The sequence below is a fragment of the Giraffa tippelskirchi genome, chromosome X (genome assembly GCF_054371585.1).
Source record: "Giraffa tippelskirchi isolate mGirTip1 chromosome X, T2T-mGirTip1v1.2.pri, whole genome shotgun sequence".
Classification (NCBI taxonomy): Eukaryota; Metazoa; Chordata; class Mammalia; order Artiodactyla; family Giraffidae; genus Giraffa; species Giraffa tippelskirchi.
The window spans coordinates 126,661,252-126,686,039 of NC_137289.1; the positions used below are offsets into that span (position 1 = coordinate 126,661,252).

Here is a 24,788-nt window from a genome sequence, read left to right on the forward strand (position 1 = left end):
GAACCCAGGTCTCCAGGTGCATTCTTTACCATCAGAGCCACCAGAGAAACCTCACACCAGTCAGAATGGTCACCATCAAAAACTCTACAATTAGGAAGAGCTGGAGAGGGTGTGCAGAAAAGGGAATCCTCCTCCATTTATTGGCACAAATGACAATTTGTGCAGCTGCTATGGAAAACAATATAGAGGTCCTTTAAAAAATTAAAAATGGAGTTACCATATGATCCACAATCCCACTCTTGGGAATATATCCAGAAAAGAGAAAAACTATTTCAAAAAAATGCATTCATCCCAATGTTCATTATAGCTCTATTTACAATAGCCAAGACATGGAAGCAACTTAAATGTTCACAAGTGGATCAATACATAAAAATGATGTGCGTATGTATCTCTGTGTGTGTGTGTGTGTGTGTGTGGAATATTACACAGCCATTAAAAGAATGAAATAATACCATTTGCAGCACCATGGATAGACCTAGAGATTATCATCCTATATAAAGTCAGTCAGACAGAGAAAGACAAGCATCATATGATACCACTTTTATGTGGAATGTAAAAAATGATACAAGTGACCTGATTTACAAAACAGAAATATACTCACACATATAGAAAACAAACTTATGATACCAAGAGGAAAACATAAGAGGAGGGATAAACTAGGCATTTGAGATTAATATATACACACTACTATAGGTAAAATTGGTAATCAACAAGGACCTACTTTATCACACAGGGAACGCTACTCAATATTCTATAATAACCTAAATGGGAAAATAATCTGAAAAAAAAATAGATACATGTATATGTATAACTGAATCACTTTGCTGCACCCCTGAAACTAACACAACATGGTAAATCAACTGAACTCCAATATAAACTTTAAAAAAAAAAAGAAAAAACAACTGTGACAAAAGAGAAAAAACTCAGAACAAAAATAAGACATACAGAGGGCCAAAAGGCCCATGAAAAGATGTTTAACATCACTAAATATTAAAGAAATGCAAATCAAAACTACAATGAGGTATCACCTCACACCAATCAGAACAGCCATCATCAAAAAGTCTACAAATAATAAATGCTGGAGAGGGTGTGGAGAAAAAGGAACCCTCTTACATTCAGAAAACTAAGATCATGGCATCCAGTCCCATCACTTCATGGCAAATAGATGGGGAAACAGTGGAAACAGTGGCTGACTTTATTTTTGGGGGCTCCAAAACCACTGCAGATGATGACTGTAGCCATGAAATTAAAAGACGCTTACTCCTTGGAAGGAAAGTTATGACCAACCTAGACAGCATGTTAAAAAGCAGAGACATTACTTTGCCAACAAAGGTCCGTCTAGTCAAGGCTATGGTTTTTCCAGTGGTCATGTATGGATGTGAGAGTTGGACTATAAAGAAAGCTGAGCGCCAAAGAATTGATGCTTTTGAACTATGGTGTTGGAGAAGACTCTTGAGAGTCCCTTGGACTGCAAGGAGATCCAACTAGTCCATCCTAAAGGAGATCAGTCCTGGGTGTTCACTGGAAAGACTGATGTTGAAGCTGAAACTCCAATACTTTGGCCACCTGATGTGAAGAGCTGACTCACTGGAAAAGACCCTGATGCTGGGAAAGATTGAGGGCAGGAGGAGAAGGGGACGACAGAGGATGAGATGGTTGGATGGCATCACTGACTCGATGGACATAGGTTTGGGTAGACTCTGGGAGTTGGTGATGGACAGAGAAGCCTGGAGTGCTGCAATTCATGGGGTTGCAAAGAGTCGGACACGACTGAGCGACTGAACTGAACTGAACTGAACTGTGTGCATGAAGCAAGTGTCTCAACAATTTGACTTTGCCAACCTCGTGGGAGTGGGGCTCTCTCCCTGTGAGACTTCTGAGAGTATCCTCATTGGAAGTGAGTCATAAATTTGGTTCAATCACATGCTCATCAAAATATATTTGGCTTGAAGTACCCTTACATTGGGGCACAGTGGTAAAGAACTGCCTGCCAATGCAGGAGACACAAGATATGTGGGTTCAAAACCTAGGTCAGGAAGATCCCCCGGAGAAGGAAATGGCAAGCTGCTCCAGTATTCTTGCCTGGGAAATCCCACGGACAGAGTAGCCTAGAGGGCTACAGTCCATGGGTTTGCAAAGAGTCAGACACAACTGAGCACGCACGCGCACGCGCACACACACACACACACACACACACACAGACATCATTAACTCTCTTTTTAAACTGACAAATTTTGTCCTGCTGTTTTTGGCAAAAGTCAAATTGAAAGAACTCTTTCTCATTCAAACATTTACATACATGCATACACAAACTGCCCCTCCCACACACAGGCTTACTTTTCTCAGTTGTTTTCTGATAACTAGTTAACAGAATACTATAAACATGAGAAATGGAATATTTCTAGCCATATCAGTAAACAAAGGATGTCACAGTCATTAACAACTGCAGTCCTCCAATGTGAGCAGGCAAGCCCTGAGGACACTTAGGAAGGAAAAGAACCCCTGCCATCTACCAGCTATCAGACTGCAGCCACTCCCCATGATGAGCCCTGAGGGAACTCAGGATGTGACAACACAGGATCCTGACCCCAGATAGTTGAGGTGCATATCAAAGGAATGGCTTCTGTGAGCCCAGACTCTTGAATCTTCCCACACATAGAAAAGTGCTATATTCCTTGAGATATCTGATTTTCTTTAACTAACAATTATCTTCTGATGCTTTGCAAGCTGGATTGTGGAGGAACCAGAGGTCAAATTTCCAACATCCCTCGGATCATAGAAAAAGCAAGAGAATTTCAGAAAAACGTCTACTTCTTCTGCATTGACTATGCTAAAGTCTTTCACTGTGTGGATTACAATAAACTGTGGAAAATCCTTAAAGAGATGGGAATACCAGACCACCTTACTTGCCTCCTGAGAAACCTGTATGCAGGTCAAGAAGCAACAGTTAAAACCAGACACGGAACAACAGACTGGTTCTAAATTGGGAAAGGAGTACGTCAAGGCTGTATATTGTCACCCTGCTTATTTAACTTATATGCAGAGTATATCATGCGAAATGCTGGGCTGGATGAAGCACAAGCTGGAATCAAGATTGCCAGGAGTAATATCAATAACCTCAGATACGCAGATGATACCACCCTTATGGCAGAAAGTGAAGAAGAACTAAAGAGCCTCTTGATGAAAGTGAAAGAGGAGAGTGAAAAAGTTGGCTTAAAACTCAACATTCAAAAAAATAAGACCATGGCATCTGGTCCTATTACTTCATGGCAAACAGATGGGGAAACAATGGAAACAGTGACAGACTTTACTTTCTTGGGCTCCAAAGTCACTGCAGGTGGTGACTACAGCCACGAAATTAAAAGAGGCTTGCTCCTTGGAAGAAAAGCTATGACCAACCTAGACAGTGTACTAAAAAGCAGAGACATTACTTTGCCAACAAAGGTTCCGTCTAGTCAAAGCTATGGCTTTTCCATTAGTCACGTATGGATGTGAGAGTTGGATGGACCATAAAGAAGGCTGAATGCCGAAGAATTGATGCTTTTGAGCTGTGGTGTTGGAGAAGACTCTTGAGAGTCCCTTGGACTGCCAGATCAAACCAGTCAATCCTAAAGGAAATCAACCCTGAATATTCATTAGAAGGAGTGATGCTAAAGCTGAAGTTCCAATACTTTGGCCACCTGATGTGAGGAACCAACTCATTGGAAAAGACCCTGATGCTGGGAAAGACTGAAGGCAGGAGGAGAAGGGGGTGACCAGAGGATGAGATGGTTGGATGGCATCACCGACTCAATGGACGTAAGTTAGAGCAAGCTCCGGGAGATGGTGAAGGACAGGAAGCCTGGCATGCTGCAGTCCATGTGGTTACAAAGAGTTGGACACGACTGAGCAACTGAACAACAACAACCTTTTGATGTTCCTGACTACCTGCCCTTTGTTGCAAAACTTCTATATAACCTGGCTCCTCCCCTCACCTCCTGGGAACGCTTTCTCAGAGCTATCTGAAATGCTGCCTCTGGGGCTGCAGTCCTTGTTTTACCTCAAATAAAACTTAACTTGCAACTCTCACATTGAGTTACTTTTTTTTTATTTTTAACACATTAACTTTGAGTAATGGACAGGCTTTCCATGTGGAATATTCTAAATTCTCTGCCTCAGTTATAAGAAAATGTAACTGAGCATTTTGGCTGACTTTGGGCTGGGACTTGATTCTTCTAGTAGGTAGATTTGAGCAACACCTTCTTACCACGTAAGTCCATCCTCTGATAGATGTGCTGCTAAAGGACAACTCAGGGCAAAAGCAAATCAACCTACATCCCTACCGATGTTTGGTATATACATATGAAGTGTACACATTGCCTGGTAAACATTAATAATAAATGCTTAATAAAGACTTGGTTGAATGAATGTATGGAATACTTGAGTCAATGAGCAGAGGAGGCTGCTGGGAGACAGGATGGGCAACTGAAAATAGTCATCTTTTATGAATGAACAATGGCCGACTTCCATGGTGGTCTAGTGGTTAAAAATCCACCTGGCAACGGAGGGGACATAGGTTCAGTCCCTGGTCCAGGAAGATACCACATGCTGCAGGACAACAAATCCTGTGCCCCAAACTATTGAAGCCCTTGTACTTAGAGCCTCTGCTTCACAACAAGAGAAGCCACCATAATGAGAAGCCTGCACATCGCAACTAGAGAGAAGCCCCCACTCACCACAACTAGAGAAAGCCAACGTGCAGCAACGAAGACCCAGCACAGCCAAAAATAAATTAAATACACCAATAATAGCAAACAATGGGACCACTGAGAGAGATTTTGTCATAGGGTAAAGAGAAGCTTGGTACAGCAAGCCAGTCTCAGCTGAGGGTTGAAAGGAAGTGATGATTTTGACCCTACAGTGACAATAACACTTGTGTGGGGGTGCCAGAGCGACGCTGGCCTTAACTTCCAAGGAAGGGTGCCTTGCCCTGAGAACAAAGCCTGCAGGCATGTGCTGAACTAACTGTAAACATTCCCAGGCCCCAGCACCCTTCTCTAGGACCCTCCTCTTTCTGAGAAAAACACCAGAGGGTCCTATGCCCTTTCTTTCTAGGAACATAACTGGTGGAGAAATTTTTACATCATCAGGAATGAACAAGACAGCACAGCTGAGAACTGTAGCTCCAGTGGCATGGTTCCTCGCTGAAACACCAGCTCCTCTAGCCAAGACGGCCTTCTTCACCAGAAGTGTGGATGCATATAAAGGGGCTTGGGATCCCCAGAAACACCTGGTCTAACAGCTTCCTAACTGTGCTGCAGGATTCATTTCCCACATCTTCCTCTTAGTTCTAGAACCCCTCAAGTTCCAGTTTATAGCATATAAGTATATGACTTCTGTTTGTGGTATATATGAGGGTTTTGTTGTTATGAAAAGGAAAAAAAGAGGAATGAGCTTTTCTTTTTCCCTTTTCTGAGAGCAAAGAAGATAACGAGAACAATAAGCAAGCCTGAACATTCTTAGTTTTTTACTTTAATTGCTCCTAAGTCTGCATGTCTGTAACTAAGGCTGCTTTTTTGCCCCCTAACTCTGCAGAAGCTATAATTCACATTTTCTCCTATTGACTCTATGTTAAATGCATCCCCTATCTAGTGTTTTACCCTTACAACAATGCTTCCCCTCGTAGTTACATATCAGAAAGTAGGCCACAGAGCCACCGAACTGCCAGACTCAATTACTGGGTTACTGACTCCAGTTTATGGCTGTCTTTGAAACAATGCAAGAGGAAGAAATCAAGATCCTATTACCTCATTACCTTTGTTCCTCATTACCAACTCCTGACTCCGAGCCCTTGCCTTACATAAGTCCCTAGACTCCCCATGGAGTGGGGGCACAGTTCTTGAGGCATGAGCCTACTCTGTTCCTCTCTCCACTGGCTGAGAATAAAAGCCACCTTTCTATTTCCCCCAAACTCTCTCTCTGTATATTTCATTTGGCTTCGGTGGACAGAGAAGGCCAAGATTTTGGCCGGCAACAGTTTCTGTTATTTAATGAAAAATTTTAATTCTCCACATTATTCCAGTTTACTCCAGAATCCCGACCACAGTACCAGACCAGGGATTTTACTAATATTCTATAATGCAAAGCTAGAGGGGAATGTACAAGAGAAATTTGGGGAAAAAATACATGTGTAAATAAACATGGACTCAAGAGGCCAAGTGGAACGTGAGATCAAATGGAAAAGAGAGAGGCTGGTGTCTGTTTTTTTGTAACACCACTCTAGTTTTCAGTGGACAATGACCAATGTCCTACAATTCAACTCAGTTTTGATACTATCAACCTGAAGATAGCACGAGATTACATCAGTTAAGGGCTCAGTCCTACAAGACTGCTCCTCCCCAACATAAACACACACACTTTAGATGCCAGTCTCAAATCCAGGTTGTCACTTGTTGTTCTGACCCAACTGTCATAGGTCAGAGGTTCCCACAACTCCCTCCTCAGATTCTATTAATTTCCTAGAGCAGCTCACAGAGCTCAGAGAAACGTCTGTTAATACATCATGGATGAGATGGTTGGATGGCATCACCGATTCAATGGACATGTTTGAGCAAACTTGGGGAGATAGTGAAGGACAGGGGAGCCTGGAGTGCTGCAGTCCATGGGGTCGCAAAGAGTCGGACACAACTGAGTGATGAACAACAATATGATAGAAGGACAAAACTCAGGAACAGCCAGATGGAAGAGATGAGTAGGGCAAGGCACAGGGAAAGGGGGCGGAGCTTTCATGCTGTAAGTGAGCCACTCCCCCCAAATCTTCCAATGCTCACCATCCTGGAAGCTCTACAAACTCTGTCCTTTCGAATGTTTATGGAGGCGTGATTGATTAAATTGTTGGCCACTGGTAACTGAACTAAATTCCCAGCCCCTCTCCTCTGCAGGAGACCTGGAAATGGAACTAAAAGGTTCAACCCTCTCATCACCTCATCACTGTATGGGTTCCCCTGGCAACCAGCCCCCATTTTTGGAGACAGAGGTTTTCCAAGAACTATCCTTAACATAACAGAGGCATCTTTATCACTCTCATTACTAAGGAAATTCCAAGCATGTTAGCTCTGTGCCAGCAAAGGGACAAAGACTAAATATACATTTCTCGTTATAAATCATAATGTCACAGATGTCAAGAAAAGAATTATTTTAATGAGACAGGATAAGGGACTGTTTCCTTAAGTTATTGATAGTACGTAAAAGTACATCTATTTTAAGGGCACCGTCTGAAAAACTTCATATACGTAGACTCTCATGTAACCACCAACCACATCACAATATGGAATATTTTCAGCACCTAGAAGGTTTCTTTGTGTCCTCTCCATGTTGATTGTCCCCAAAGGGTAACCATTATTTTAATGTATTGTCATAGACTAGTTTTGCCTATTTTAACCTTTATATAGAGGCATCATACTTTGTGGGGTGTTTGCTGTTTTTTGTGGAGAGGACAGTTTTTAACTAAGGCTGTTACAGCCCAGATGACATTTAATGGTGGGATTCAGAAGCAAAAACAAACACAAAAACAAATGTAGAATATAAGGAGTCCCTTTCCAAGTCTAACTCAAAAAGAGTGTTCTCCTATCAAAAAATCCAGGCTGAGCCCTAAAAACCCCTCTCATAGAAGCAAAGGGAAACACTGTTTATATGACAAGAAGGATTTACTCCTGAGTATAGGCCCATTGGAGGAGACTGTCTATTTAATATTTCAGTCCAACATAGACCTGCAGAGGCAAGTGGCATCAATAAAAGCTAGAGAGACTACAGTTGCTGTGATATGTGAGTGGAGATGGAGAGAACTCTTTATAATCACAATGCCCCCTCTATACCAAGGAATCCTAAGGGTTTCAAATGGTACTGGGCATATGGCAGGCCTTCAACAAATATCTGATGAAAGAGTGTTGAACTAAATGAATAATGAATAGTATAGAAGGAAGACTTCTAAAATATTATCATATTATACACCCACCACTCAGAAAGTGGGAATAAGCTGATAGACAATGGTACTTGTTTTGGTGAAACTTCAAATTTTCTTTTTAAAAATACTCTGGTTCTGGGACTTCCCTGGTGGTCCATTGGTTAAGACTCCAGGCTCCCAATGTAGGGGGCGTGGGTTCATCCCTCATCAAGGAACTAGATCCCCTATGTCATAAGTAAGAGTTCACATGTCACAACTAAACATACTATGTGCCACAACTAAGACTTGGTGCAGCCAAAGAAATAACCTACAAAAAAAAAAAATTTCAGTTCTAATTCTCTATGAAGAAAGCTGACCACCAAAGAATTGATGCTTCGGAACTGTGGTTTTGGAGAAGACTCTTGAGAGTCCCTTGGACTGCAAGGAGATCCAACCAGTCCATCCTAAAGGAAATCACTCCTGAATATTCATTGGAAGGACTGATGTTGAAGCTGAAACTCCAATACTTTGGTCACCTGATGCGAAGAACTGACTCATTGGAAAAGACCCTGATGCTGGGAAAGATTAAAGGCAGGAGGAGAAGGGGACGGCAGAGGATGAGATGGTTGGATGGCATCACCAACTTGATGGACACAAGTTTGAGTAAGCTCTGGGAGTTGGTGACAGACAGGGAGGCCTGGCATGCTGCAGTCCATGGGGTTGCAGAGTGGGACACGACTGAGCAGTTGAACTGAACTGAATTCTCTCTCAAGCAAATAACTATGAAATATTATGAGCACAATTCCCTAAGTAGTTTGAAATATCTAATCGCTGATCAGTTTACTAATTTAATTCTTTTCTCTGGGTACTAGGGCAGCTCTTCCTACAAAAGTGTTAAATCAATATTATTTGTTAAATGGGTGGATTTGGATATCATCTTCACATGCAAGTATTTTAGTATCAGAAAGAATTTTTCTATAATTTTAAATTGCCTAACATGATGAATTCTTATAATTTAAATAATGCCATAATTAAATCCACTGTGGTATCATGGGCTGGATTTTGGAACAGAAGAACATTAGTGATATAAACTGGTGAAATCCAAATAAAGTCAAGAGTTTTAGTAAGTGGTAATGTACCAGTATTCATCTCTTGCTTTTGACAAAGGTATCATGGTTATGTCAGATGTTAACATTAACAGAAACCAGGTGAAGGATATGTGAGAACACTATACTATCTTTACCACTTTTTTGAAAATCCAAATTATTCCAAAATTTATGGCTTATTTTAAAAAATACAGTGTGACCTCCCTGGTGGTCCAGTAGTTAAGAATCTGCACTTCTAATACAGGGGGCAAGGGTCACTCCCTGGTCAGGAAACTAAGACCCCATATGCTGTGCAACACAGCCAATTTTTTTTTACTTTTTTAATTAAAAAAAAAAAAACAATACAGTAAGTCCCACTAGTTTTTGCTGTAGAAGATGATGAATGCTTGCTACTTACTTGACTTTTTGAGGCATATGAAGGGAGGGAGAAGTAAAGGATCTCTTATACTTCTTTTCCTATACCATAGGAGCACACACCTCAAAAGAGCTTGGCTTCATTAAACACACATTCACATATTGATAATAGCTATGCTTACAGGTGTAGTAGAAGGATAAAGGTGAGAGCGAAGTAGGAATGGTAATAAAAGGGGAACATGAGGGATCTCTGTGATGCTGGAAATGTTCTGAATCTTCAGTCTCAATGGTAAACAATTATGATACTAAACTCTAGTTTTGCAAGATGAGAAGAACCTGGGTGAAGGCTACATAGGATCTCTCTGTATTTTATTTTATATTTTTGACCATGCTGTGCAGACTATGGGATTTTAGTTTCCCAACCAGGATGGAAACCAGGCCCACAGCAGTGAAAGTGTCAAGTCCTAACCACTGGACCACCAGGGAATTCCCTCTGTATTATCAGCTTTCTCAAAATAAAAAGTTTATTAAAAAGACAGAGGAAAGGTAAAAATAGATAAAGGGAAAAACAGATGTGTTCAAACAAAATATTGATAATACTACAAATATAACATTTGATAATTATGAGCCATATTAGCATTGATTTCCAAGGCCAAATTGAGCTTGTAAAGAGATGAAATTATCAAACTACTTTTTAGAACAGTAAGAAAATTTTTTCTTTTGTAATCTATAATCTATACTGAGCAATGTAACTGATCCAAAGGTTCATCATCCAGATGTCACACAAAAGGACAGAATAAAAACTGAGAATTATATGTGAATCAGATCTACAATTCTTGGTGAATAAGTTACACAATGGAATGAATGAATAAATGAATGAATCAATCAAACAATCAATGGCATCACTTCTTCCCAACCTCCAGGATTTCATACTTTCAATTATCTTCCCTAATTTTGCTTCTCCGCTGGCTCCTTCCTCCTCAAATATGCTCCGAGCTTCCCTACCCTTAAATCCCCTGATCTCTTCACAAATACCTCGTAATTTACAAGAGAAAAGACCAGTAACTTCACAGTGGAGCAAACCGGTGGACATTGACTTACATGAGTGATCAAAGATAGCATCACCAGTAAGTGATCAACTGACTTCATGTGGCTCTTGAAGGACATGCTGAGAGGAAACATCACTCACGTGGTGTTTCTGCCCAAACTGCTCAACTCCACTGAATTGTAAGTAAATATTAGAGAAACCCAATATTAAGCAACATTCTACAAACCAATGGCCTCAAAATATCCATGTGATGAAAGACAAAGAAGGCAGAACTACTGTTGCATATGACAAACATCATGACTAAACAGAATGCGTGAGATTCTCAATTTGATCCTATACCAGGAAAATGTGTTATGGAAACTTTATCATGAAAACTGCCAACATTCTGGGACTTCTCTAGTGGTCCAGTGGTTAAGAATCTGCCTGCCAAGGCAGGGGACACACATTCAACCTCTGGTCCAGGAAGATCCTATGCTTCACGGAGCAACTAAGCCCATGTACCACAACTATTGAGCCTACGGGCCTAGAGCCTGTAAGCCACAACAAGAGAAGTCACCACAATAAGAAGGCCCCACTCATCACAATTAGAGAAAGCCCAAGCAAAGCAACAAGGATCCAGTGCAGCCAAATATAAAAATAATTTTAAAATAGTCAAAGTGAAGTCACTCAGTCACTCAGTTGTGTCCAACTTTGTGACCCATGGACGGAGAAGCCTGGTAGGCTACAGTCCATGGGATTTTCCAGGCAAGAGTACTGGAGTGGGTTGCCATTACCTTCTCCAGGGGATCTTCCTGACCCAGGGATTGAACCTGGGTCTCCCACATTGCCAGCAGACACTTTACCCTCTGAGCCACCAGGGAAGACTTTATTTAAAAATAAGTTACTATTAAAAAAAAAAAAAGGTAACATATCTTCAGCTCTGAGATAAGGGGGTTGAATGCTGCTGCTGCTGCTGCTAAGTCGCTTCAGTCGTGTCTGACTCTGTGCGACTCCACAGACGACAGCCCACCAGGCTTCCCCGTCCATGGGATTTTCCAGGCAAGAGTACTGGAGTGGGGTGCCATTGCCTTCTCCGGGGGTTGACTAGAAGCAATTAATTCAGCAATGTATAAACGGGCATCAATTGAGCACTTAATATATTCCACATAATGAGTGAAGTACAGGAGATCAAAAGATAACAGTTTCTTCCCTCAAAATCTGAATGATCTTAATATTTTACATTCATAGATAACAATTATAATTTTAAAGCAATAAAGTGAATCAATTATCCATTCTGATTTCAGTTTAGAAGGTACATATAAATCAGAAAATATTGCTACTAGCTTATAATATTATCTAAGGCAGGGGTTAACAAATTGTAGCCTGTGGACCAAATCCAGCCCACTGTTTGGATATAAATAAAGTTTTATTGGAACACAGCCACACCCATTCACATACATTTATTCTATGACTGCCTTCCTAATACAGTGGCATAGCTGCGTAGTTGCAACAGAATTGAATAGTTGAGATGGAACCATAGATTGCAAAGTCTAAAATATTTACTATCCGGCCCTTTACAGAAAATGTTTGCCAATCCCTTATATAAGGGGGAAAGGAAGAATGTTTATATAAAATAATAGATGGTTCTTGTTTATCTCATCATGTCCTCCAAATGTTTTACTGACATTTGACTCTCTGGTTTTTGGCTTCCTACCAATTCAGCAGATTGGACATCAAAATCAGTAATGTAAGACTTTGATTGCTTGTGCCACTGCTACTTTGAAAACATTAAAAGAATGCTTCAGTTAGCAGATAAGTTATTTTTGTTTCAGAGAGCACTTATTCACTCTGTTCAAGATGACAAAGATTTGATTTGGTTGGCTTAAATGACATTTTTGGAGAACTTGAATTTATCAGTGCATATATAAGTATATTGTGTGAGGCAAGTCAAATTCAGCTGACTCCAGTTTGTTTTCTGGCATCGCCCAAGACACCTGGAAGTTTCCCTTCCTCTGGTGGCTGAATATCCACACCTAAATGCTTGTCCGTGTCTCAGATACAGGTTTCAAGTTCAACTCAACCCTTCTCTTCACACTGTCCCGTTTGTTTATAGTATTCCCAACCTAACCAGATGTTCCACAGTCTGAGGTTCGAATTCTGACTTCACCACTCTTGGAATTTGGGCCCACTTTTCAAACTGTCTCAAGCTTCAGTTTTCTCTTTTGTACAATGGGGAGAATTGTATTCACCTCACTTAGGATTGGTGTAAAAATTAAAGGAGACATTGGGCATAAAGTGCTTGGCACACAGCAGATATAAAAAATTACTTCTCCTTCCACACACTTCTCAAAACATTAGGCTTTTAATCTCAAGAATTCAGCTTCTGCTGCAGGCTTTGAATCTTTTCCAAAAACGTGGCTATCACCTTGCTTCTTCCCTGTGTATGTGTTAAGTCGCTTCAGTCGTGTCCATCTCTTTGAGACCCTATGGACTGTAGCCTGCCAGGCTCCTCTGTCCATGGGTTTCTCTAGGCAAGAATACTGGAGTGGGTTGCCATGCCCTCTTCCAGGGGATCTTCCTGACAGCGGATTGAACCTGCATTTTCTACACTGGCAGGCCGATTCTTTACCACTAGGGCCACCTGAGAAGCTTCTTCTCTAAATGGCTGCAATTATCTCCCATCTCTTCTTCCTCGCTCTGATTGGATGCTTTTTTAGCCATCTTACTACAATTTTGCTTAGCAATCTACATTTACAACAAAACTCCTTTCTTGGTTTGCTACATTTGTTGATCAATTGAATCATGATCTGCCTTCCTCTCCAAGCCCATCTCTGCTCCACCTGCTGTCTCACCTTCCAATCGGCCAGCCCAAGCATCTTCCAGTGCTAGACTCGGGGTCCCAAAGAGCAGAAGAAAAGTCCCAGTGAGCCAGTGCTTTTGGAGTCTCTGTTTCTGTCTTTTTCTTATTGCAGTATATTTAACATGTAACATTATACCTGCTTGTGTCTTCTTTGTTTGTCTGATTGGATGTAACAAGTTACATGGCCTAGAGTCAGTGTGGTTAAAAGAGTATGTATATAAGGAGAGGTTCTTCTTGGGGGCGGGCATTACTGTAACAATCTAGCCCAGTCACTTCCTGCTTATGTGACACTTGACAAGTCACTTACCTCACTGACACTGTTTCTTAAATGTGTACAATGCAGACACCATTCATAAGATCCCTGTAAAGATGAATACTTTTTAATTCCTTACATATATTGTGCCTTACACATAAACCCATTGTTATACTACCTTGCTAGGAACTAAGGAGAACTAAAGAAAAACAAAAGGTGTCAGTAAATATCTGCTGTTTATATAAATGAAATGATTGCCTTGAGAAATAGACTAGTTGTAATATGGTCTTTGTCAGAGATGTTTTCCACTTTAACGACTTTTTTCCTCCTGATTTAGAAGTGTATCTTTAGAGTAGAAACATAGAAGAAAGCAAAATTAACTAATATCCCCTTCATAAGAGAACCACTCTTAACATCCCATCAGATTCCTCTTCAACCTTGTTTTCTATGGATTTTTTAAATTTGGGTTTCAAGCTTATTAATAGCTTACAAGCAAAGTTAAAACATCGTCTGAAAAGAGAAAATGGGTTTAATTATTTCCACTTTTAAAACTTATTAAAACATTTGTGTGTTGAAATAAAAGCCAACTTACTGACATACCATGTAATTTTTATTAATAAGGCATCAAGAATGGTGACTGAGAGATTGCCAGGAGACAGAAAAACATGCACTTGCTTGTTTGGCAGCTAACAAGAAATCACAGCCATAAAACTCACAATAACTGACAAGTTATAAATATGCCCTATTTTCCTTCTTTAAAAAAATTCCTCATAATCAAAATCATTTCCTTTACTTGACTCATCACAGGCGTCTTCTGCCAAGAGTATCTTCTCCATGCAAGAGTGAAAAAGCAGCTCCACCTTTTTAAAGTTTTTTGTTTGTTTTTTACATAGGCTACTATTGTCTAATCTTTCAGGAGTTTCTGGTTTTCATGTGTTCCTGATTCATCTCTTGGCCACCCTGATCAATTTCACTGAACTTTTAGCAAGTGTATTGGTATGTCCTCGGGGTCTTTCCCATTCAAAACTGTTGCAAATACACATGAGCCACACGAATGCAGTTTAAACTATCTCAATTTATCAGATTTCCACTTCATTAGTGAGACTTTACACATGGTTAAAAAAGTAATATGGCCAAATAGAAAGAACTTTACCCTAATTATAAACCCATCATTGACTTAGTGACCTGCTACTAATCTAACAAGGATGATTTCAGAGGTATTACATTTATTACCAATATACTGGAAGGGAGGAAGGGAGAAGAGGAGGAAGGACTAGTAAATAATGTCTAAAGAATTAAGTCATCTTTCCATGCCTATGTCAATATGCATCTTTTTGGAATGAATTTTCAAAGGTAACCAAGTAAGCTAGGACTACTCAGTTTCAGAATCACGATCATGATTGAATGGGTTGAGGGAGTTCAGACAGCCTAAGGGGTAAGTTCAAAGAATTGATTTTAGAGGAGTTGGAAAAAATGTTTTTGGCCAACCATATAGATTTTTTGGCTGGGACGAGGCTGGGCATACGCTTTCACCAAGACATCTGTTGAGTAGTGATCAAATCTCAGAGGGTCAAGAATCTGCCTGCAATGCAGGAGATAGAGTTCAATCCCTGGGTCGGGAAGATCCCCTGGAGAAGGAAACGGCAGCCCACTCCAGTATTCTTGCCTGGAGAATCCCCATAGGCAGAGGAGCCTGGCAGGCTGCAGTCCATGGGGTCACAGTTGGACACGACTGAGTGACTAAGCACATACACGTGGCCGAAAGTTGTTGTGCATTGTTTCCTTTTCAAAAGGTAGTTTCAAGCGAAACCCTATCAAAATGGTGAAGTCACTCTAGGCTAATCCCTTCCTCCAAAATGTGCCTGCTTTGGTTCACTCTCTGGAGCCTTTAGGCAGTTATTTCAGATTTTGCTCGAGTTTTTAGTTCTCTTTGCTGAGTCACTTTATTAGGAGCCTCCTTGGCCACACAGGAAGTGGAATTCCAGGTGAATCACATTTAGCTCAGAGAACATGACCGGTATGGTACTGATTCTTTGGCCTATGTTGATACTTGTTTCATGGACCAATTTTCCCAAACTGTGTGTTTGAAAAGAATATGTAATTCTGCCACTATTGGGTGCAGTATTTCTTTCAGGTCAAATGGGATTGTGTACTTCAAATTGCCCGTGGCCTGAATGGTTTTTATCTTTGTGATATAGTAAATCAGAAGAGTACATTAATATTTTCCACTATGATTGTGGATTTGTCTACTTATCCTTGTATTTCTATCAATTTTGACTATATATTTGCAGTCTGTATTAAGTGCATAACATATTTAGTTGTTTTGACTTCCTGGCATATTGAAACTTTTATCATAATAATCATTTTAAAAAGTCTTTGGAAAAAAGTTTTTAAAGGCAGGGTAGGGGAAAAAAAAAACGTCTTTGGGGCTTACCTCATGGTCCAGTGGTTAGGAATCCACCTTGCAATTCAAGGGACACTGGTTCAATCCCTGGCTTGGGAAGATCCCACATGCCAAGAGGCAACTAAACCAGTGTACAACTAATGAATCCCTCACATTCTAGAGCCTGTGCTCCACAACAAGAGAAGCCACCACAATAAGAAGCCTGCACACAGCAACTGGAGAGGAACCCCCACTCGCTGCAACTAGAGAAAGCTCGTGTGCAGCATGAAGACCCAGCACAGCCCCCCAAAAAGAGTCTTCACATAGGTTCTTTGCAGTGTAATTGTATTCTGTTCTCTGTTTAGATCTCTTGGTTCACAGCTGTATTACAGACTTGATTTAGAGAACATTTATCATCTATCTCATCAGAACAATGGAGAAGGCAATGGCACCCCACTCTAGTACTCTTGCCTGGAAAATCCCATGGACGGAGGAGCCTGGTAGGCTGCAGTCCACGGGGTCGCGAAGAGTCAGACACAACTGAGCGACTTCACTTTCACTTTTCACTTTCATGCATTGGAGAAGGAAATGGCAACCCACTCCAGTGTTCTTGCCTGGCGAATCCCAGGGACGGGGGAGCCTGGTGGGCTGCCGTCTATGGGGTCGCACGGAGTCGGACACGACTGAAGCAACTTAGTAGCAGCAGCAGCATCAGAACAATGACCTTCTTTAAGGACATGCTCCTCCCTCACTTCATCCAATTTCTGGAATTGCCGAGCATAGTCTCTCTGTCCCCTTGTCCACAGTATGTAGTCTGAGAAGTAAGCAAATGGCCCCAGCTGGGCCAAAGTTCTTCCCCAGACTTTTCTGGATCATTAGCTAGACAGAGTTTTCCTTCTTCAGTAGTCAGAAAACTACTGAGATTGGTGCCAAGGATTTCCAGGTGAGGTACTCTCTGGAAAATTCTCTCTGCTGTGGAAAAGAATGAGGCCAGCAGTGAGAGAGCAGCAGAGATAACGTGTGTGTGTGTCTGTGTGTGTGTGTCTGTCTGTGTGTGTGTCTGTCTGTGTGTGTCTGTCTGTGTGTGTGTGTCTGTGTGTGTGTCTGTCTGTGTGCATGTGTCTGCGTGCGTGTGTCTGTGTATGTGTGTCTGTGTGTGTGTCTGTGTCTGTGTGTGTGTCTGTGTGTGTGTCTGTGTGTGTGCGTGTGTCTGTGTGTGTGTCTGTGTGTGTGTGTCTGTCTGTGTGTGTGTGTCTGTCTGTGTGCGTGTGTCTGTGTGCATGTGTCTGTGTGTGTGTCTGTGTGTGTGTGTCTGTCTGTGTGTGTGTCTGTGTGTGTGTGTCTGTGTGTGTGTGTCTGTGTGTGTGTCTGTCTGTGTGTGTCTGTGTGTGTGTCTGTCTGTGTGCATGTGTCTGTGTGTGTGTCTGTGTGTGTGTGTCTCTGTGTGTGTGTCTGTGTGTGTCTGTGTGTGTGTCTGTCTGTGTGCATGTGTCTGTGTGCGTGAGTCTGTGTGTGTGTGTCTGTCTGTGTGTGTATTTGTGTGTCTGTGTCTGTCTGTGTGTGTGTGTCTGTCTGTGTGTGTGTCTGTGTGTGTCCGTGTGTGTGTGTCTGTGTGTGTGTGTCTGTGTGTGTGTCTGTCTGTGTGCATGTGTCTGTGTGTGTGTGTCTGTGTGTGTGTCTGTGTGTGTGTCTGTGTGTGTGTCTGTGTGTGTGTGTCTGTGTGCGTGTGTCTGTCTGTGTGCATGTGTCTGTGTGCGTGTGTCTGTGTGTGTGTCTGTGTGTGTGTCTGTGTGTGTGTGTCTGTGTTTGTCTGTGTGCGTGTGTCTGTGTGCGTGTGTGTCTGTGTGCATGTGTCTGTGTGCATGTGTCTGTGTTCGTCTGTCTGTGTCTCTGTGTGTGTGTCTGTGTGTGTGTCTGTCTGTGTGTGTGTGTCTGTGTGTGTGTGTCTCTGTGTGTGTCTGTCTGTGTGCATGTGTCTGTGTGCGTGTGTCTGTGTGTGTGTCTGTCTGTGTGCGTGTGTCTGTGCGTGTGTCTGTGTGTGTGTCTGTGCGTGTGTCTGTGTGTGTGTGTCTGTCTGTGTGTGTGTGTCTCTGTGTGTGTCTGTGCGTGTGTCTGTGTGTGTGTGTCTCTGTGTCTGTCTGTGTGCGTGTGTCTGTGTGTGTGTCTGTGTGTGTGTCTGTGTGCGTGTGTCTGTGTGCGTGTGTCTGTGCGTGTGTCTGTGCGTGTGTCTGTGTGTGTGTGTCTCTGTGTGTGTCTGTCTGTGTGCGTGTGTCTGTGTGTGTGTCTGTGTGTGTGTCTGTGTGTGTGTGTCTGTCTGTGTGTGTCTCTGTGTGTGTGTGTCTGTCTGTGTGTGTGTCTGTCTGTCTGTGTGTGTCTGTGTGCGTGTGTCTGTCTGTGTGCGTGTGTCTGTGTGTGTGTCTGTGTGCATGTGTCTGTGTGTGTGTCTGTGTGTGTGTCTGTCTGTGTGTGTGTCTGTCTGTGTGTGTCTGTGTGCGTGTGTCTGTGTGTGTGCATGTGTCTGTGTGTGTGTGTCTGTGTGTGTGTCTGTCTGTGTGCGTGTGTCTGTGTGTGTGTGTCTGTGTGTGTGTCTGTCTGTGTGTGCGTGTCTGTGTGTGTGTCTGTCTGTGTGCGTGTGTCTGTGTGTGTGTGTCTGTGTGCGTGTCTGTGTGTGTGTCTGTCTGTGTGTGCGTGTCTGTGTGTGTGTCTGTCTGTGTGCGTGTCTGTGTGTGTGTGTCTGTGTGTGTGTGTCTGTGTGCGTGTCTGTCTGCGTGCGTGTCTGTGTGTGTGCATGTGTCTGTGTGTGTGTGTCTGCGTGTGTGTCTGTGTGCGTGTGTCTGTGTGTGTCTGTGTGTGTGTGTCTGTGTGTGTGTGTCTGTGTGCGTGTCTGTCTGTGTGTGTGTCTGTCTGTGTGTGCGTGTCTGTGTGTGTGTCTGTCTGTGTGCGTGTCTGTGTGTGTGTGTCTGTGTGTGTGTGTCTGTGTGTGTGTCTGTCTGCGTGCGTGTCTGTGTGTGTGTGTCTGTGTGTGTGTCTGTGTGTGTGTGTCTGTGTGCATGTGTCTGTCTGTGTGCATGTGTCTGTGTGTGTCTGTGTGTGTGTGTGTCTCTGTGTGTGTCTGTGTGTGTGTTTCTGTCTGTGTGTGTGTGTCTGTGTATGTGTGTCTGTGTGTGTGTCTGTCTGTGTGCATGTGTCTGTGTGTGTGTGTCTGTGTGTGTGTGTCTGTGTGTGTGTCTGTCTGTGTGTCTGTGTGTGTGTGTGAGTGTGTGTCTGTGTGTGTGTGTGTGTGTGTTGGCAAGACTGGGAATGGGGTTAGACACCACTCATGCCTGTCTAGCTCCACTGCTGGGGGCTTACGTGAGATGGTAAGTTTCTACTTCACCCTTTCCCCACCAGGCAGTCTATGTGTCCGTCGCAATGAATGAACACCTTCATGAAGTACTTTAAAAGGGTACTATGAAATTCTGGCCAAAGAAACAATGTAGTAACCAAGAGCCATCTTCATCATAAGTTCTAAAATTTCATTGGAAGGAAAGGAGTGCTTTTCTGTTTAATAATAAAAGTATTCACACTTACAGGAATGCAGTGATAAAATCTTCAAGAGACTTCCCTGGTGGTCCAGTGGTTAAGACTCCCCACTCTCCTATGCAGGGGATCCCTGGTCAGGGAACTAGATCCTGCATGCTCCAAGTAAAATCTCTCATGCCATAACCGGAAGAAAAAAAAAAAGATCCCGCATGCCGCAACTAAGACCCAGCACAGCCAAATAAATAAATAAATATTTTAAAAAATCTTTAAAATATGTAGAGCTTCCCTGGAGGCTCAGTGGTAGGGAGTCTACCTGCCAATGCAGGAGACACAGGTTCAACCCCTGGCCCAGGAGGACCCCACATGCTGCAGAGCAACTAAGCCCTTGTGCGACAACTACTGAGCCTGTGCTCTAGAGCCTGGGAGTTGCAAATACTGAAGCCTGCACAACCTGGAGCCCATGCTCCGCAACAAGAGAAGTCACTGCAATGAGACCCCGCCCCACCCCCACCCCCCATACTGCAACTAGAGAATACCCCCTGCTCACCACATCACCGCGACTAGAGAAAGGCCTGTGCAGGCCTGCACAAAGACCTAGCACAGCCAAAAGCAAACATAAATAAATAAAAATGTGCAAAATAATGTTGCATGCTTAATATACCTGAATACGTGAGTACATATAATTTGTACTTTTGGAATATACCAGGCAATGACTTGAAGGAAAACATTTGATCTAATCAAGAAGATAGAACTAATTTTAAAAATAATAATTATGATTTTATGTAGGTGGTAAAGCAATGATGTCATTTATAAACACAAAAGCCACACAAAAATAGAAAAGTGCAGTCTGGAAGCACTAAAGTCTTGATATGAAACAGGGTTTTTGCATAAACAAACTAATCAAAAAAAGGCCAAAGTTTAATTTACTGGTAACATAAATTATTTTTAGCATATGCAAAAAATAATCATGAAAATGCCCTTTGAAACCAAATTGCGTGTTTCAAAAAGGACAAATCTATTGAGTAAGATCAGAATCACTAATTTTAAACTATATTCAATTGTCACAGATACAGATAGATATTTCTCACAACATAAATATTGCATAATCAAATACTACTTTATGTAAAACCTATTCAGCACACTAAATAAACTCCATAATATGTCATGCTTTTTAGTAATTATATTTCTCTCTCCAGCATGCAATATTTAATTCAAGAATAATTTACTGAAGGATATACACAAAACTTCTTGGTAAATTTCTGACTGAAAAAAGCATGTTTATTAACTCAGTTTCGATATCTTGATGATTCTTGCTTATAATCATATTCTCCCTGCCCTTTATTTATCTCCCAGTCTTCTATTTTATCTCAAAGAAAGAGAAATGAGATAAAGAGAAGCAAGTTGCTGGACTAGACCTACACTGGAGTATTGCTTTACACTTAGTCAAATACAAGACCTAGAGTGCTTCTAAACGTGATCACTTTCTTTCATTCAGTTTTTGCTGCAGGAGTAATATTAGATAAACAGAAAACACTGATATATATATATACACACACACACACACACACAATTTACATAATACATACTTATCTACTTAAAGCAATACCTGACATGTTATTCAAATCTTGGTTGTGTGAAATGAATCAAACTTTTGACAGTGATTTGAGTGTGTATGTGTGCAGCTTTCAAATACTGTGGTTTATATTAGTAAGAATATTCCCTAAAAGCAATAGTCCATAACTAACAAGCAAGCTCACTTCCTAGGAGAGATCAGTTAGCAGCTTCTAGCTAACCCCACTTGTGAATTGCCATTCATAGCATTAAGATCACTAAGAAAGCAAATTTTAATATAGAGGACACCAATTATTTTTCAGCTTAAGTTCCCTTTTCCAAAATTGCCCATGTATTTCTGTCATGGAAAGGTAAAGAGAAAATCATCAAAGGCTGTGGGGACTTCCCTGGTAGTCTAGTGGCTAAGATTCCGTGCTCCCAATGCAGGGGGGCTGGGTTCAATTCCTGGTCAAGGAACTAGATCCCACATGCTGCAACTAAAGATCCTGCATGCCACAATTAAGGCCCAACCCAGCCAAATAAGTGAATAATAAATATTTAAAAGAACAAAAAAGGCTGTGAAAATCAACGATATTCGCATCTGCCGAGATAGGTTAGGTTATGCTGTGATAACAACCCTCCAATCTCAGTGGCTAAACACAACAAAAGCTTATTTCTGGCCTCTGCTCAAAATGGTCATCTCACTGAGGTAGGCAGTTGGATCTACAACCACTGCAGCAGCAGGAGAAGAGTGTTGTGGTGTCTACCACTGGCCATTTAATGGTGCCTCCATGTGCAATTGTGTCTGACCCTTTGAGACCCCATGGACTGTAGCCCACCAGGCTCCTCTCTCCCTGGGATTCTCCAGGCAAGAATACTGGAGTGGGTTGCCATTTCCTCCTCCAGGGGATCTTCCCGACCCAGGGATTGAACTTGTGGCTCCTGCATTGCCAGGCGGATTCTTTACCACTGAGCCACCTGGAAAGCCCAAGCATTGTAACATTTAAAACTCGGGCAGCTGTGGGCATCTCAATTAGTACCCTGTGACTTAGATCAATTTGTAGCCTGTGAATTAGAGGCAGTGACAGAAGAATACTCTTTGCCTGCAGAGAGACGACCAAGTGGCAAGGACCTGATGGTGATCTAGCTGTTAGTTATAACATAACCCTGAGGCTCACACACCTTCCTGTCCTTGGGGTCCAAGAGAAACCTGAAGGTCCATCCAATAAATGCCTTTTTCTTTGGATAAAGCTAGTTTCTGTTGTTCAGAAACAAAAGCTTTACTACTGAATCAATACTGTTTAATCCAAGTGTCTCCTTACTATGTAAAGTGAGCTGCTTCCCTAGGTTCAGGCTTGTGCGTTATTGAGGTACATACTGTCATCTCAATTCAAAGGAAATAAAGCATGTGCTGATGTAGATACCTTCTCTTCTGAATTCTCTTACCACATGCTCTTGTACATGATGAGTTTTTTCCCCCCTCAATCTCAGAGACTAAACCTTTCTTTACTAATGCCCTAATTAGAACAGTAACTCAATGTGTCAAAGTGTTTAGCATTTTAGGCATTATGCTAAGCACTGTATAGTTAAAGGAAGTATGGCTTAGTTAAGTATAATGTTCAATGTCACAGAACTAGATAGCATCACAGGTGATCTTGACCCTATCTGTCAGACTCCAGAGCTGCTTTTCTTAACGGTTCTCGAAATCTCAACCTAAGCTAAACATCTATATCTCAAAACCATGAAAACAGATACATTTACATTTTTCCCAGTAAGACTTATGTTTTATTAAGAAATCCTAAGAGCATCGCCATGACACAAGATGTTCCTCTTTTCTGTCCTTCCCTTTCAATAAAGAATTGGACATCTATCCATGAACCAAAGCACCTTTGCAGGAGTTGTGGGATCCAGCATGACACACCAAGGGACTTGCCAACCTGTGCATCAGACAGCAGGCACAAAGACTTCAGTACACGCTGTTGAACTGGTGGAACAGCAACCTGTCCATATCATCTCATGACAGTCAAGAAAATACTTGCAAAGTGCTGACTGGGCAGGTACCCATGGATAAGACAGAAATTGCAGAAGTCCAGGCTTCCCAAAGGGAGATTCTAGCATGCCATTGGAGTAAAAATATACGGCATACATTTTTGCAACATGTGAATATATGTAATATGTGAATGGGTTCGGACACAGGGGCGACAGTAAGAACCTTACCTGTGCTGTCCTTCTTCCCTCAAGGGGATGAACAAGCAGTGGGCCTCCACCTCTCTAGTAGCGAAGAACTAGAGCAGGAAATGAGTGCTGACTTCTCCAGTTGTACCCGATGCAGCTGGAGAAACCCATTTTTCTCTAGCAGCATCCAGAGTACAGAGACCGGACCTCCATGGCTGGCAGGAGCAAAGAGAACAAGAAAAAAGGCAGACAAGAATACCGTATCAAAGGGCATTAAAGGGACATGGTTCCTACTGAATTCACTCAGCAGGAAATCCACCCGCAAGCCTCTGGGAGTAGCACACCTGGGGACCTACCTACCTACCCACCAGGTCCCTGGGCACCCTCAATTTCCTGAATGCTAGATACACACCGCCCACCACGCTGCAGCTGGCTGCCTGTGCACACTGCCCAGTGACAGCTAGCTCTAGACAGTGAGTTCAGAAAACAGGCCAGCGTTTACCGGCAAGGAAGAAGTCAGAAACGTGAGCTATAGTGCCACTTTCTGGAAAATGAGGTGTCCAGCAGCCAGCCTGACTAGTTGTAAGAAGACATAAAAGTTCAAGAATTCGGCCACAAGAGGGAGCAAGAGAGTGGAGCAGGTGTACCCATACAGACGCGGAGAAAACCCCAGATAACAGCACTAACAAACGGAATACTCTATTTGAAAGCAACTACCATAGATTTAAGGAGAAGGCAATGGCAACCCACTCCAGTACTCTTGCCTGGCAAATCCCATAGACAGAGAAGCCTGGTAGGCTGCGGTCCATGGGGTTGCTAAGAGTCGGACACGACTGAGCAACTTCACTTTCACTTTTCACTTTCATCCATTGGAGAAGGAAATGGCAACCCACTCCAGTATTCTTGCCTGGAGAATCCCAGGGACGGGGGAGCCTGGTGGGCTGCCGTCTATGGGGTCGCACAGGGTCGGACACGACTGAAGCAACTTAGCAGCAGCAGCAACCATAGATTTAAAGACGTATCTGCTAGTTCAAATGTGAAAGCAAGCAGTGCAAAACTGCCAGCAATATGAAAAACAAAATCAAGGAATCATGTCATCAACAAAAGATACTCCTTCAACAATCAAGCTGTAAGGTACAAAATTCTGTGATCTAGCTGATAAAAGAATTCAAAATAGCTATTTTGAAGAAACTCAACAAGCTACAAAAAAATATCCCAGAAAGACAATTCATTGAAATCTCTCTCTCTCACACACACACAATCATGATTACCACAGCAAAGGAAATCATCAACAAAATAAAAAGGCAATCTACTGAATGGGAGAAGACATTTGCAAGTTATATATCCTAAAGAGGCTAATATCCAAAATATACGAAGAACTTATGAGTAAAAAAGCAAACAGTCGGATTTTTTAAAATGGGCAGAAGATCTAAACGCAGTTGACCCTTGAATAACATGCATTTGAACCGTGAGGTCCACTAGTATGCACGTTTCTCTCTCTCAGAAAGTATGTGCTATCGTATTATTACACGATCCACGATTGGTTGAATCCACAGATGCAGAGCCAGGGACACAGAGAGCTGACTAAACAGTTATTTGCAAATGTGACTGTGTCAGAGGGTTGGCATCCCAAACT

General features: G+C 42.1%; 1 long non-coding RNA gene across 1 annotated transcript in view; it reads right to left on the minus strand.

Annotated features, from left to right (window-relative positions):
• Positions 1-23,620, minus strand: part of LOC145535999 (uncharacterized) — a 41,929-nt gene extending 18,309 nt beyond the window's left edge. The window contains exon 1 of the long non-coding RNA XR_014075589.1: positions 23,195-23,620. This is a non-coding gene — a long non-coding RNA (uncharacterized LOC145535999). The remainder of the gene's footprint in view (positions 1-23,194) is intronic.
• Between the last annotated feature and the right edge of the window lie 1,168 nt (positions 23,621-24,788).